We start from the raw sequence: 14,189 nt of genomic DNA, 5'->3' as shown, positions 1-14,189 counted from the left end.
ATCATCTGGTTTCAAAGAAAACACCCAATCCTGGGGATCACCACGCAGCAAAGAGATGACAATTTTAACCTGCTGCGCGGAGCTCCCTGACGAGTTAGGCTTCAAGGCAAAAAATAATTTACAATTATTTTTGAAATTCAAAAATTTAGACCGATCCCCAAAAAATACATCAGGTGTAGGAATCTTTGGTTCAGCAGCATGTGAATGAGCAAGGTAGGCGGAAATTCCCTGCACTTCCGCAGCGAGCTGCTCCACACGATCAGACAATTGCTTTATCTCCATTGAGAGAAAAAAAATTCCCCCTACGGCCTCAGAGATATGGAGGAAAAAATATACACACTTTTTTTTTTTTTTACAATTCTTTCCTGCTATTGAGTACCCTAGGATCTGCGGTATGGCGGGTGATTCTGTTATGAATGAGTCACCGTAGGAGGCAAAAGCAGAAATACAAGCTAAGTCCAGAAAACCAGAGAAGATGGCAACTATCAGATTGCAGACCCCTGAACCTATCAACACAACTAGCAGTAGCCGTGGGGGGTTCCTACGATGCCCTAGACCCCTCGATCACAGCCGGAGAAATAAATAGGCCTAAAGAAAGAAAGAGGAAATCTAAACTGCCCCAGAGCAGACCCCAAAGCAATAGGCAGCCCCCAACATATAATGACGGTGAAGCAAGATGAAAACACTAACACAGACAGAAAGATAGACTGAGCAAAGACGGGGCCCAAAACTACCTAGATAGGAAAGGACAGAAAGGCTGCTGTCTGCAATCTGCCAAAACCCTATCAAAGACATAAGCCAACAAGCTGATATGAAAAAGGCCCTGAAGCAGCTAGGCTTCAAAAACTAAATCAGCACTCAGGTATTTTCAGAAGACAGAGCTAAAGGAATTCAGCACACCCCAGCAGGGAATGGCAGAAATCCAGAAAAACAAAGCAAAACAAAGTCAAAGCACCAATGCAAAAGGCCGAGCAGCAAACTTAGCTTTAGAGGAGCAGGAATTCAGACTGGTCTCCAAGGATCCCACAGAGAAATCACCCGCAGGGCAGAAGGGCGTCGGCAGCCTTATATCCAGTCAGTAACTCCACTCAGCCAGTCACCATCATCAGCCTCAGGTGTCTGACAATCAGGCTCACTACCTTTCTTTACCAGAAGAGCGAGTTCCTCGGGCCTCAGTAATGAAGGGGAAAATGAACTCACAACAGAGGTCCATTTTGGACAGGCGCCTCAGGATTTAAGTCCCGCTGATTCCAGAACTCTTCGACCGGTTGAGAGGGGCTCGGATCTTCACGAAGTTGGATCTGCGGGGAGCCTACAATCTGATCCGGATCCGCGCAGGGGATGAGTGGAAGACGGCCTTCAATACCCGCGATGGGCATTATGAGTATCTAGTCATGCCAATCGGTCTCTGCAATGCTCCGGCTGTTTCAGGAATTCGTTAACGAGGTGTTCCGGGATCTACTCTACTCCTGCGTGGTGGTGTACTTAGATGATATTCTCATCTTCTCGCCCGATCTGCCCTCTCATCGGAGGAGCGTGCGCATGGTCCTGCATCATCTTCGAGAGAATCAACTCTACGCCAAAATTGAAAAATGCCTCTTTGAGCAAACATCGTTACCCTTCTTAGGATATATCGTCACAGATTCCAGCCTGAAGATGGTTCCAGAGAAACTCTCTGCAGTACTCAAGTGGCCTCGTCCCGTTGGTGTAAAAGCCATCCAGCGTTTCCTCGGATTCGCTAACTATTACTGACAATTTGTGCCTCATTTTTCTACAATTACCAAACCCATCACGGCCCTGACCCGTAAAGGGACAAAGTCAAACAGCTGGTCCCCCGAAGCTGAAGACGCCTTCCTTGCTCTGAAACGTTCTTTTGCATCAGCACCAATCTTACATCGTCCGGTAGCCAGCAGGCCCTTCGTCTTAGAGGTGGATGCCTCTTCCACCAGAGCTGGAGCGGTTCTGTCCCAGCAGGCCTCTTCTGGACGTCTGGTGCCTTGTGGGTTTTTTCAAAAACCTTTTCGCCTGCGGAGTGCATTTACTCCTTTGGAAACCGGGAATTGCTAGCCATTAAGATGGCCTTGGCGGAGTGGCGATATTTACTCGAAGGGGCAGTACACCCTTTCACCATCTTCACGGACCACAAGAATTTGGCCTACCTGCAGTCCGCCCAAAGACTCAATTCCCGGCAAGCCAGATGGGCTCTGTATTTTTCCCGTTTTGATTTTAAGCTTCACTTCCGACCTGGCAATAAGAACATCAAAGCGGATGCACTTTCCAGGTCTTTGCAGTCGCCGGAGAGGGATGAAGATCCATCGTACATTATCGAGCCTGCTAAAGTTATCACTGTGGCTCCTGTGAATTTCTCTACTCCTCCATCAGGCAAAACCTTCGTTCCTCAAGACAAACGTTCGGAGGTGCTGCGCTGGGGGCATTCCTCCAAAGTTGCTGGGCACGTTGGGACTAAGAAGACCTTCTTGCTGCTTTCCCGTTATTACTGGTGGCCCGCCCTTCGCCAGGATGTTATGGACTATGTAGCCTCGTGCACGACCTGTGCCCAGAACAAGGTTGCAAGGACTCTGCCCTCCGGACTTCTTCACCCTTACCAGTTCCAGAAACTCCTTGGCAGCAAATTGCTATGGATTTTGTGACTGATCTCCCCCGCTCAGCTGGATGTACCACCATCTTAGTCGCAGCAGATCGCTTCTCCAAGATGGCCCATTACATTCCCTTACCCGGACTGCCGTCAGCCCCGAGGTTGGCCGAGATCTTCATCCACCAGATCTTCAGGCTGCATGGTCTTCCTCAGCGGACCATGTCGGATCGAGAGGTCCAGTTTACCTCTCGATTCTGGAGGGCTCTCTGTCGACTTATGGGTACATCTCTCGATTTTTCCTCTGCATATCATCCTCAGACCAACGGGCAAGTGGAGCGAATTAATCAAGTATTGACTACCTTCTTGCGTCACTTTTCCAATCCCCATCAAGACAATTGGGTCTCTCTCCTACCCTGGGCTGAATTTTCGCATAATAACCATCCCAGCGAATCAACCGCCAAATCACCATTTTTTGTGGTAACAGGTCAGAATCCTGGTATTCCGCTGCCCTTTTCCACGTCATCAGGAGTTCCCGCAGCAGATACTCTTGCCAAGGGATTTTCGCAAATTTGGAAGGAAACCAGGGATGCGCTCGAGAATGCCAGTGCCTGAATTAAGAAACATGCAGACAAGAGACCGAAGGATGTTCCTCCGTACCATCCTGGTGACAAAGTCTGGCTTTCAACCAAACATATCTGCCTGAAAGTCCCTTCTTACAAGTTAAATCCCCGATACATTGGGCCTTTTGAAGTGATTAGACGCATTAATGAAGTGGCTTATAAACTGAGGTTGCCTGCTTCGCTCCGGGTTCCTAACGCCTTCCACGTCTCGCTCCTGAAACCTGTGATTCTGAATCTGTTCCAACCAACTTCCACTGCCTCTCCTTCACCAATTGGCTCGGATGACGTCTTTGAAGTAAAAGACATTTTGGCCATGAAAAAAGTCAGGGGAAAAACTCTTTTTCTTATCGATTGGAGGGGTTTTGGTCCCGAGGAGAGGTCCTGGGAGCCTCGAGAGAATGTCAATGCCCCTCTTATCATGAAAAGATTTCTGGCCAACCTCAGAAGGGGAGGACATAAGGAGGGAGGTACTATGACATCGGCGGCCGTGACCGCCGATGCCCCTTCAGCGGCGGCGCCCGCCGCAGCGTCTCCTCACCTGCACGCCCCCGTCCACGTGCACGCCCGCTCTGCCTTCCGCCTTGCTGCAGGCTCACGCGCCGGCCTTAGGTCGCGGGCGCGCATCCCCCCTCTCTCTTCTTCTGGTGGGGGGCGTCGCTGAGGGGTGGGGCTGGAGGACATACTTCCTGGCTCTAGGATATTTCAGGCGTCCTCCCTATGAGGAGGGCGCCTGGTGATCATGTGGTATCCCTGCACCTTTCTGGCCGCTACAGTTCCACTGTAGTTCTCACTTCACGTGCATTCCTTGTCACCCGTTTGTTCCACCTCTGTCCTTGTTCCTGTGCCGTCCTCCTTGCCTGCCTTTGCCCTGCTCTGTCCGTGCGTTCCCCAGTGTCTTCCCTGTCTGTCGGTTGTGTATGAGCCTCTCCGCCAGTCTCTCTGTACCTTTCCCTGCTGTTTCTTTTGCTCCTCCTTCCCGCCCAGGAACTCCTGCTCTAGTTCCTTTAGTTCCGTCTGTCTCCCATAGCATTGCTGTCCTTCGAGCCATCCCTCTTGGTTCCGGCTGTTGCACTTCTGTCCCCTGTGGTCCTGCCCCAAACGATCCCTATATAGGAGTCGGTCTTCACCTGGCGTGCTCGCCCCAGGGGCTCCAGATCCGCGATCCAGAGGGTCCATTCTCGGACGTAACCTGCTCCTAATTGTCACATTAACAATTTTACTCCCCCAGGGGGAAATGTTTGTCAACCCATGCACTTAGTGTATGTGCATTACGAGTCTAGGAGACCCACTCCTTCAAATTGGACCTAGTTTTTAATGAGGCCTTCCTCCAAGTCTCATCATCCGCTGCCACTAGATAACCAGCGTTAATTTGTTCCGTGCTACTACAGCCAGTGTCGAATTCCAAACAAGGGTGGGTGGTTTTGCTGGGCGTTAAATACTTGTTATGGAAAAGGTTGAGGTGTACCCCATAGGGGAAAATGTTTGACAGCCAACACACTTGTGTATGGGTGTATGGGCATTAGAAGTCTAGGAGACCTGCTTATTTAAATTGGGCATAGTTTTTAATCAGGCCTTCCTCCACGTCTCATCATCTGCCACCACTAGATCACCAGCGTTAACGTGTTCCATGCTGCTACAGCCATTGTCAAAATCCTAACAAGAGTAGGTGTTTTGCTGGGTGTTAAATACTTGTTATGGAAAAGGTTGAGGTGTACTCCACAGGGGAAATTGTTTGCCAGCCAACACACTTAGTGTAAGGGCATTACAAGTCTAGGAGACACGCTCCTTTTTAATGGGACATTTTTTGTTAAGAGGCCATCCTCCATGTTTCTTTCAAAGGGGGATTGAGGTTATTGGGGTGCATATGACTTGGTAGCAGGGCAGGCCTTGCAGTCAATGCATAAGAAAACAGAATGGGAGTACAAAATTAATAATGTGAAGTGCATTTTCCTGTGCCAATCCAGTATGTGGGTTCAAAGGCTTATTGGGGTGGATATGACTTGGTAGAAGGGCAAGCCTTGCAGTCAATGCATAAGAAAACAAAATGGGACTACAAAATGAATACTGTGAAGTGGATTTTCCTGTACCCATCTAGTACTGGGGTTCTAAGGTATATTGGGGTGCATATGAATTGGCAGCAGGGCAGGCATTGCTGTCAATGCATAAGAAAAGAGTATAGAAGTACAAAATGAAAAATGTAAACTGCCCATCAAGTACCTGGGTTCAAAGGCTTATTGGTGAGCATATGACTTGGTAGCAGGGCAGACCTTGCATTCAATGCAACCTTTTGTGTGGAAGCCCTCTTGGACATCTTATGAAAGGGGTGTTGGGGTGCGTTGTAATTCTTCGCAGCTCATCCACTCACTGCACAGGCTATAACAGTTCACTGCGGTGGTTTTCAGTTGCTGTTTGTTTGTGGGCCTTTCTGTCTGAAGTTTAGTCTTTAACAAGTGAAATGCATGCTCAATTGGGTTGAGATCAGGTGACTGACTTGGCCATTCAAGAATATTCCACTTCTTTGCTTTAAAAAACTCCTGGGTTGCTTTGGGTCATTATCCATCTGTAATATGAAAAGACGACCAATCAGTTTTGGCTGGATCTGAGCGCACAGTATGGCTCTGAATACCTCAGAATTCATTCGGCTGCTTCTGTCCTGTGTCACATCATCAATAAACACTAGTGACCCAGTGCCACTGGCAGCCATGCATGCGCAAGCCATCACACTGCCTCCCCCGTGTTTTACAGATGATGTGGTATGCTTTGGATCATGAGCTGTACCACGCCTTCGCCATACTTTTCTCTTTCCATCATTCTGGTAGAGGTTGATCTTGGTTTCATCTGTCCAAAGAATGTTCTTCCAGAACTGTGCTGGCTTTTTTTAGATGTTTTTTAGCAAAGTCCAGTCAAGCCTTTTGATTCTTGATGCTTATGAGTGACGCACTGTGCAGTGAACCCTCTGTATTTACTTTTTATGCAGTGTTCTCTTTATGGTAGATTTGGATATTGATACGCCTACCTCCTGGAGAGTATTGTTCACTTGGTTGGCTGTTGTGAAGGGGTTTCTCTTCACCATGGAGATTATTCTGCGATCATCCACCACTGTTGTCTTCAGTGGCGCCCAGATCTTTTTGCATTGATGAGTTCACCAGTGCTTTCTTTCTTTCTCAGGATGTATCAAACTGTAAATTTTGCCACTCCTAATGTTGTAGCAATTTCTCGGATGGGTTTTTTCTGTTTTTGCAGCTTAAGGATGGCTTTGTTTCACCTGCATGGAGAGCTCCTTTGACCGAATGTTTCCTTCACAGCAAAACCTTCCAAATGCAAGCACCACACCTCAAATCAACTCCAGGCCTTTTATCTGCTTAATTGAGAATGACATAACGAAGGGATTGCCCACACCTGTCCATGAAATAGCCTTGGAATCAATTGTCCAATTACTTTTGGTCCCTTTAAAAACAGGGTGGCACATGTTAAGGAGCTGAAACTCCTAAACCCTTCATCCAATTTTAATGTGGATACCTTCAAATGAAAGCTGAAAGTCTGAACTTCAACTGCATCTGATTTGTTTTGTTTAAAATTCATTGTGGTAATGTCTAGAACCAAAATTAGAAAAATGTTGTCTCTGTCCAAATATATATGGGCCTAACTGTATATATATATATATATATATATATATGTATTCTCTGTGTAATATAAATACATATATATGAGTGTGTGCATCACTGATATATATATATATACCGCATATATTCAGGTATAAGCCGAGGCCCCTAATTCTGCCACAAAAAAACTGGGAAAACATAGACTCAAGTATAAGCCTAGGGTGGGAAATGCAGCAGCTACTGGTAAATTTCAAAAATAAAAATAGATACCAATAAAAGTAAAATTAATTGAGACATCAGTAGGTTAAATGTTTTTGAATATCCATATTGAATCAGGAGCCCCATATAATGCTCCATACAGTTCATGATGGGCCCCATAAGATGCTCCATACAAAAAATATATCCCATATAATGCTGCACAAAGGTTAATAATGGTCCCATAAGATGCTCCATATTCAATTATGCCCCTTATAATGCTGCATAAAAGGTTAATGATGGCCTCATAAGATACTCCATAGAATAATATGCCCCATGTGCTGCTCCATAAAGGTTGATGGCCCCATAAGATGCTCCATTGATATGTATGCTCCATATGCTGCTCCATTAAGCTAAGTGCCCACATTGCAGAAATGCTGCGGAAATGTCCGCAGTATTTCCGCAACTTCCTGCCGCGGGTAAAACGCATGCGTTTTGCAAGCATTTTTAGCTTGCAGAATGCTTACGCTTTCCAAGCGATTTGAAGCATCACTTGGAAAAGTGATTGACAGATTGGTCACACTTGTCAAGCAAAGTGCTTGACAAGTGTGACCAATTTTTTACTATTGATGCTGCCTATGCAGAATCAATAGTAAAAGATAGAATGTTAAAAATAATTTAAAAAAAAAAAAAATGGTTATTCTCACCTTCTGACAGCCCCCGATGTCCTTAGCAGCGCTCCCGGTACGTTCCGTTCTGAGGGATGCTTTGCGCGAAGGACCTTTGTGACGTCAAGCTCGCGAGACCGCTTTGTCATCTCAGGTGATTCGCGCAATGCATCCCTGGGAACGGAAGATGCTGGCAGCGTGGCTGAGAGGCGGGAGGACTCTGGGGGCCATCAGAGGGTAAATATATCACTATTTTTTGTTTTAATTCTATTTTTTACAGGAATATGGTACCCAGGGCATGGAGGAGAGTCTCCTCTCCTCCAGACTCTGGGTACCATCTGCACATGAAGCGCTCACTTTACACCTGGTGGGCATAGCCACATGCATAAAGTGAGTGCTTCAACGCAATCTTATAGCGGCGGAATTGCCACGATTCCGCAGAAATAATGGACATACTGCAGATTTTACAGCTATGCGATTCCACAGTGGGAAAATCCACAGTATGGGCACAGCAACTGCAGAATCCCAGAGAATTGCATGGGAATGCGTTTTTTAAGCGTTTCCACTGTGGTAAAAACGCGTCAAAAATGCTTAAAAAATGCAACGTTGGCACACAGCCTAAAGGTTGATGGCTCCATAAGATGCTCCATAGATATATATGCCCCATATGCTGCTCCATAAAGTTTCATGGCCCCATATAAGGCTGCATAAATATTGATGGCCCCATAAGATGATTCATAGATATATACGCCCCATATGCTGCTGCGATTAAAAAAAATGACATACCTCTCATTGCTGGGGGCGAGGTGCTAGTGTCCTGAGCAGGTGGGGACACTGGCGCGCTATGGGGGCCAGGTGCCGGTGTTGCCGCTGGCTCAGGGCCCCGACACCTGCAATATCCACCTGTCCCCGTTCCACCGCAGCGCGCCGCTCTGTCTTCCGGGTCTCTGCAGTGACTGTTCAGGCAGAGGGCGCGCACTAACCACATCATTGCGCCCTCTGACCTGAACATCAGAGCCAGAGGATGCGGAGGACAGAGCGGCGCGCGGCGGTGGAACGGAGACAGGTGAATTTTGCATGGCTCCCCCCCCCGTCCTCCCTGTCATACTCACTCCCTCCTGGCGTGGTGTCTGCACTTCTTGCTTCTACGATGGTCTCTGGCAGCTCCTTCCAGTGTTCAGCGGTCACGTGGTACCGCTCATTAAAGTAATGAATATATGTGCATATTCATTACTTTAATGAGCGGTACCACGTGACCGCTGAACACAGGAAGAGCTGTGGTGCCAGAGACCATTGGAGAAGCAGGGAAGTGCAGAGACCGCATCAGGAGGGGGTGAGTATGACCTGACAGCCGCCGGCTCCTGCGCTCCCCCTCCCCCCCAGGACAATGACTCGAGTATAAGCCGAGAGGGCCACTTTCAGCCTAAAAAAATGGGCTGAAAATCTCGGCTTATACTCAAGTATATACGGTGCATATATATATATATTTATACTGTATATTCTATGTATATATATCTATTCTATTATAACCTGTCAGTGTGATTTTACTGAAGCCGCATATGAATTGCCGGCTTTTCAAATGTGATCGATGTGCAAAAATCGGACAGCACTCGAATGGTGCGAGTGCCGTGTGATTTTTTTCTCGCGCCCATTGACTTCTATTGCGGGATGCGATCCAATTTCTGATTACAATCGCAGCATGCTGCAACTTCTTTCCAGTCCGATCGTGATCCGATCTGAGCTGGAAAAAAAATGATGAACACACAATCATAGAATAACATTGGTCCGATTTCAATCCAATTTGGATTGCATTCATCCGATTTAATCGCAAGTGGGAATGAACCCTAAGGGACCTTTTAAAATGCTTAGGAAGCCCCTGCAGGTGTATTTTGTTATTTATTCTAATTTCCTGAGATAATGACGTTTGGGTTTTCATTGGCTGTAAGCCATAAACATCAATATTAACAGAAATAAACACTTGACATAGATCACTCTGTTTATAATGACTATATAGGAGTTTCCTTTTTGTATTGATGAACTAAAATAAATTAACTTTTTGATGATATTCTCATTTTGTGGGAGAAGCACCTGTATCTCAGGACTTTTGTTGATATTGTAGTATTGCAGGTTCAACTACAAAGTAGAGAAAAAAATATAATTTTAATCACCCATTAAAAGAAGACACATTTTTAGTATTATTGTAGCCACACACGCCAGACTTGTGGTTTGGCCGTAATCACACTGCAAAATAATGTCATGTAATGTGGTCCAATCAGCGGAGCCCAAGTCACCTGGTAGGAATGGAGGGGAAAAGAAAGCGCAGAAGTGAGAAGCGTCCATGAAGGGACGGGGTTCCGTCAGCCATAAGGGCTAGTCATGAGGAAACAGGTCACCGCCATTCTGCAGGCATGCCAGGCTATAAAGCACTACTTCTAGCATGCCGCGGCCGCCTGCTGGGAGCAGTAGCAGCATCTGGACACGCCGGAGTGTGAGAGGAATATGACGGCACGTCGACTGGGAGAGGGAAGGCCATCTGCTAAACGGGCGGGGAGTCAGCAGAAGGCGTGGCCTAATGGTCCAACCGAGTGACGTATTACCCAGCCAATGACGCGCAAGAGGAGAAGGCGGGCGCTGCGATAGGTGGGCGTGGCTCACGCAGTGTTGTGGTAGTGGTCTGAGGAGCGTGTCGCACCGTGTTGTGGGCGGGGTTATGTGCGAAGGAGGCGTGGCTTCGGCTGCAGTCAGTAGTAGCGCCCGCTCGCTTTCGTGTCGGGGAATTTGAATGGTGGCAGTGGCCGTGCAGTGCTTGGTGCGGGGCACATATCTCTGACTGGAAGCCCGCGCTGTGCCGCCAGAGTGCTCCCCGGTGGCCCCCGGAGGGGTTTACGTCACGGTTTTAACGGCAGACAGCTTCACGTCACTGTGTGCCACGCCGCTGTCGGTAAGTACACAGCGGGGGATGAGCCGGTGGTCTCCTGACCCGGCGGTGGCAATGGGGTGGGCTCCGGGGAGGCTGTGCTCCAGTATGGTGGTCTCTGGCTGCCTCCGCTCAGGTACGACCACTGCTTCCATCTGGTGTGTGTAACCCCTGAGTGTCCTGCTGGCGGGGGCACAGCCATTGTGGCAGCTCTCCTCACCCTGCCGGGGGTCTGCCCAGCTGTGCAGCCATCCCTAGCTGTGTGACAGCAGTAGTAGCCCACCCAGGATCTGAAGAGGGGTCCTGCCATTTCCCTCCAAATCTGGCCGCAGCCATTGGGTGTTATCGGACAGATTGGAACTCACAGCCTCCTCACTGTGGGCTCTAGGTGTGTGTCACTGTGTAATCCCCCTGTGTGCAGGGGTCGGGGCCAGCATGGAAGCATGCCCACTCTGTCTGGCATGGACTGTGCCATCTCAAATCATTCTCAAGCCTTCCCCTCTCAAAATGGCATGTCAGTGCCCCGGTGATGCCAGTACAAGTACACACTGCGTCACTGTGCATGTGGCCGAGGCTGCCAGCCTGACAGCAGGGGGCTTCAGAGGATGTATGCCATGCTCAGCCCATCAGTACCTCCGTGATACCAGTGCACACAGCGTCACTGTGTGTGTACCGGAGGCCGCCAGCCTGACAGCAGGGGGCTTCAGAGGATGTATGCCATGCTCAGCCCATCAGTACCTCCGTGATACCAGTGCACACAGCGTCACTGTGTGTGTACCGGAGGCCGCCAGCCTGACAGCAGGGGGCTTCAGAGGATGTATGCCATGCTCAGCCCATCAGTATCTCAGTGATACCAGTGCACACAGCGTCACTGTGTGTGTACCAGAGGCTGTCAGCAGGGGGCTACAGAGGATGTATGCCATGCTCAGCCCATCAGTATCTCAGTGATACCAGTGCACACAGCGTCACTGTGTGTGTACCGGAGGCCGCCAGCCTGTCAGCAGGGGGCTACAGAGGATGTATGCCATGCTCAGCCCATCAGTATCTCAGTGATACCAGTGCACACAGCGTCACTGTGTGTGTACCGGAGGCCGCCAGCCTGTCAGCAGGGGGCTACAGAGGATGTATGCCATGCTCAGCCCATCAGTATCTCAGTGATACCAGTGCACCCAGCGTCACTGTGTGTGTACCGGAGGCTGACAGCAGGGGGCTTCAGAGGATGTATGCCATGCTCAGCCCATCAGTACCTCCGTGATACCAGTGCACACAGCGTCACTGTGTGTGTACCGGAGGCCGCCAGCCTGACAGCAGGGGGCTTCAGAGGATGTATGCCATGCTCAGCCCATCAGTATCTCAGTGATACCAGTGCACCCAGCGTCACTGTGTGTGTACCAGAGGCTGCCAGCCTGTCAGCAGGGGGCTACAGAGGATGTATGCCATGCTCAGCCCATCAGTATCTCAGTGATACCAGTGCACACAGCGTCACTGTGTGTGTACCAGAGGCTGTCAGCAGGGGGCTACAGAGGATGTATGCCATGCTCAGCCCATCAGTATCTGTGATGCAAGTCCACACAGCGTCACTGTGTGTGTACCGGAGGCCGCCAGCCTGACAGCAGGGGGCTTCAGAGGATGTATGCCATGCTCAGCCCATCAGTATCTCAGTGATACCAGTGCACACAGCGTCACTGTGCGTATACCGGAGGCCGCCAGCCTGACAGCAGGGGGCTTCAGAGGATGTATGCCATGCTCAGCCCATCAGTACCTCCGTGATGCCAGTGCACACAGCATCACTGTGCGTATACCCAAGGCCGACAGCCTGTCCGCAGGGTGCTACAAAGGATTTATCCTGTGGCCAGGGATGTCAAGTCAAATTGTCAGTGATTACTACCTGGTCACCGACCATGACTCTTTACCAAACACTTCACCTTCATATAGGCAGCCTGTCTTTCATAAATGCAGCTACTAATAGTACTATAGAAGGGCCTTTAGAAGACTAAACACTAACCGAGTGCTGGGGGGACAGGAAACGCTACTTAGGGTTGGCTCACACATGCGCATAACTGAGGCAAGTGCTATACTTTGTTTTACTATGGGGCAGTGCAGATCTGCAAATTTTTTTTTTTTCAACAGCCTGAATCAGCCTGTGGAAAAAATCGCAGCATGCTGCAAGTGACTCAGATTCTGATCACGCACAAATCCAATTCTATTGATGCATGTGAACACTCAGACTTGCACTCCAATTTCATCTCGGTCTCAGACAATGGAGAAGATGGAGAAATTAAGTTCTCCATCTTCTCCACACTTGTGCTCCGATTCTCTTATGCGAGAGAATCAGATCACACTAAGATGACACTCTTCATGTCATTAGCATAATCAGCCCGATTCATAAGAATCATAACTTGTGTGACCAGGGCTGTGGAGTCTGTAAGCCAAACCCCCAACCCCACAGCACTGCCTCACTACTGAGCATGTCCATAAAGTGCAGCACAGATTCAGCACAACTAAAAGCTTAAGTGAGGGATAGAACAGACGTTTATAGGACATTTCATAACTTTCCCAAATTCTTATTAAAACAATTACAGCAAATCTATTATACAGGGGTTTTTAAATACTATTTACAAAGGTTTTTCTCATTATTAGTGTTCAGGAGCACGTTGCTCCACAGCCATTCAGTTTGCTGTTTTCTGGGAGTGATGTGCGCTTGCTGGATTGATATTTCTAGAAAGCAGCATTGTCACACAGCTGGCCGAAACTGTGCACTCTCTCATGTTGCAAGCAAAGGCAACTGTGCCCCAGTGGCATCAGAGGAACACAGGGCACTGAGGCCAGCAGGAGCCAGCAAACCGGTCAACTTTAGAGCATCACTTACAAGTTCTAATCAAAGAGCTTGAGAGCGCTGCTCCCCTTAACTAGGAGGCTGGCCACGTCTAGACTACAGCAGTGGCTGGTAACTGTGGCAATAAGTAGTAAAACTTAAAATCCTTTCTTTCTTGAGAGCGAAGAGGATTTTGTTAAATAAGCAGTAAATGTTAAATTTGCTTTTTTTACCAATTAAAAACTTGAGAATAATCCTGTGAAGCGCCACTCCAGTGGTTTTCTTTATTTTATTGCTGGAGTGGTGGCAATTCTAAGTTTTCCCCCCTAGTCTTATACTTAAAAGCTGCTGTCTTCAACTTAGTCCGCATCGCTCAGGTCAGTCTCCAGCACCTTGTGAACTGCCAGATCGTGCCCTTGTTTGCTGCTGGGCTGTGGAATCTCTATAAAATGGACCGACTCACTCTTAAAATATATAATAAATTGGATACAGTACAATGCAGAATGATCTGTAAATGTTTTCATAATAATTTGGGAAAGTTATGAATGTCTGTCCAGTTCCTGATCTAAGGATCTGAGCATTTAGTTGAGATGAATCTGTGGTGCACTTTATGTACATGCTCAGTAGTGAGTCATGGCTGTGGAGTCTCAGTCGGAAGTCAGGGAAATTTAGGAGTCAGTGGTTTGGCTTACCGACTCCACAGCCCTGGTTTGCTGGAGCAATCCAGAAGTAACAATGTAAGTCTATGAGGGACAGAATGGGGGATTGGGGGGGGA

At 48.3% G+C, this 14,189-nt stretch overlaps 1 protein-coding gene across 13 annotated transcripts in view; it reads left to right on the top strand.

Annotated features, from left to right (window-relative positions):
* The first annotated feature begins 10,014 nt into the window (after nucleotides 1–10,014).
* EPB41L2 (erythrocyte membrane protein band 4.1 like 2) overlaps nucleotides 10,015–14,189 on the top strand; it is a 178,060-nt gene continuing 173,885 nt past the window's right edge. For 3 of the 13 annotated variants that reach the window (XM_073575801.1, XM_073575804.1, XM_073575803.1), the window contains exon 1: nucleotides 10,368–10,622. The gene's annotated coding sequence lies outside the window, so the exon portion shown is untranslated. Of the gene's footprint in view, nucleotides 10,322–10,366; nucleotides 10,623–14,189 lie in introns of those variants that run through there. The other 10 variants (XM_073575808.1, XM_073575802.1, XM_073575805.1 and 7 more) reach the window with 7 other exon arrangements.

This window comes from Dendrobates tinctorius, unplaced genomic scaffold (genome assembly GCF_039654945.1).
Source record: "Dendrobates tinctorius isolate UK_male_01 unplaced genomic scaffold, ASM3965494v1 ptg000046l, whole genome shotgun sequence".
NCBI lineage: Eukaryota > Metazoa > Chordata > Amphibia > Anura > Dendrobatidae > Dendrobates > Dendrobates tinctorius.
The sequence above is the reverse complement of the archived record's forward strand: the minus strand, read 5'-3'. Positions and strand labels throughout refer to the sequence as shown.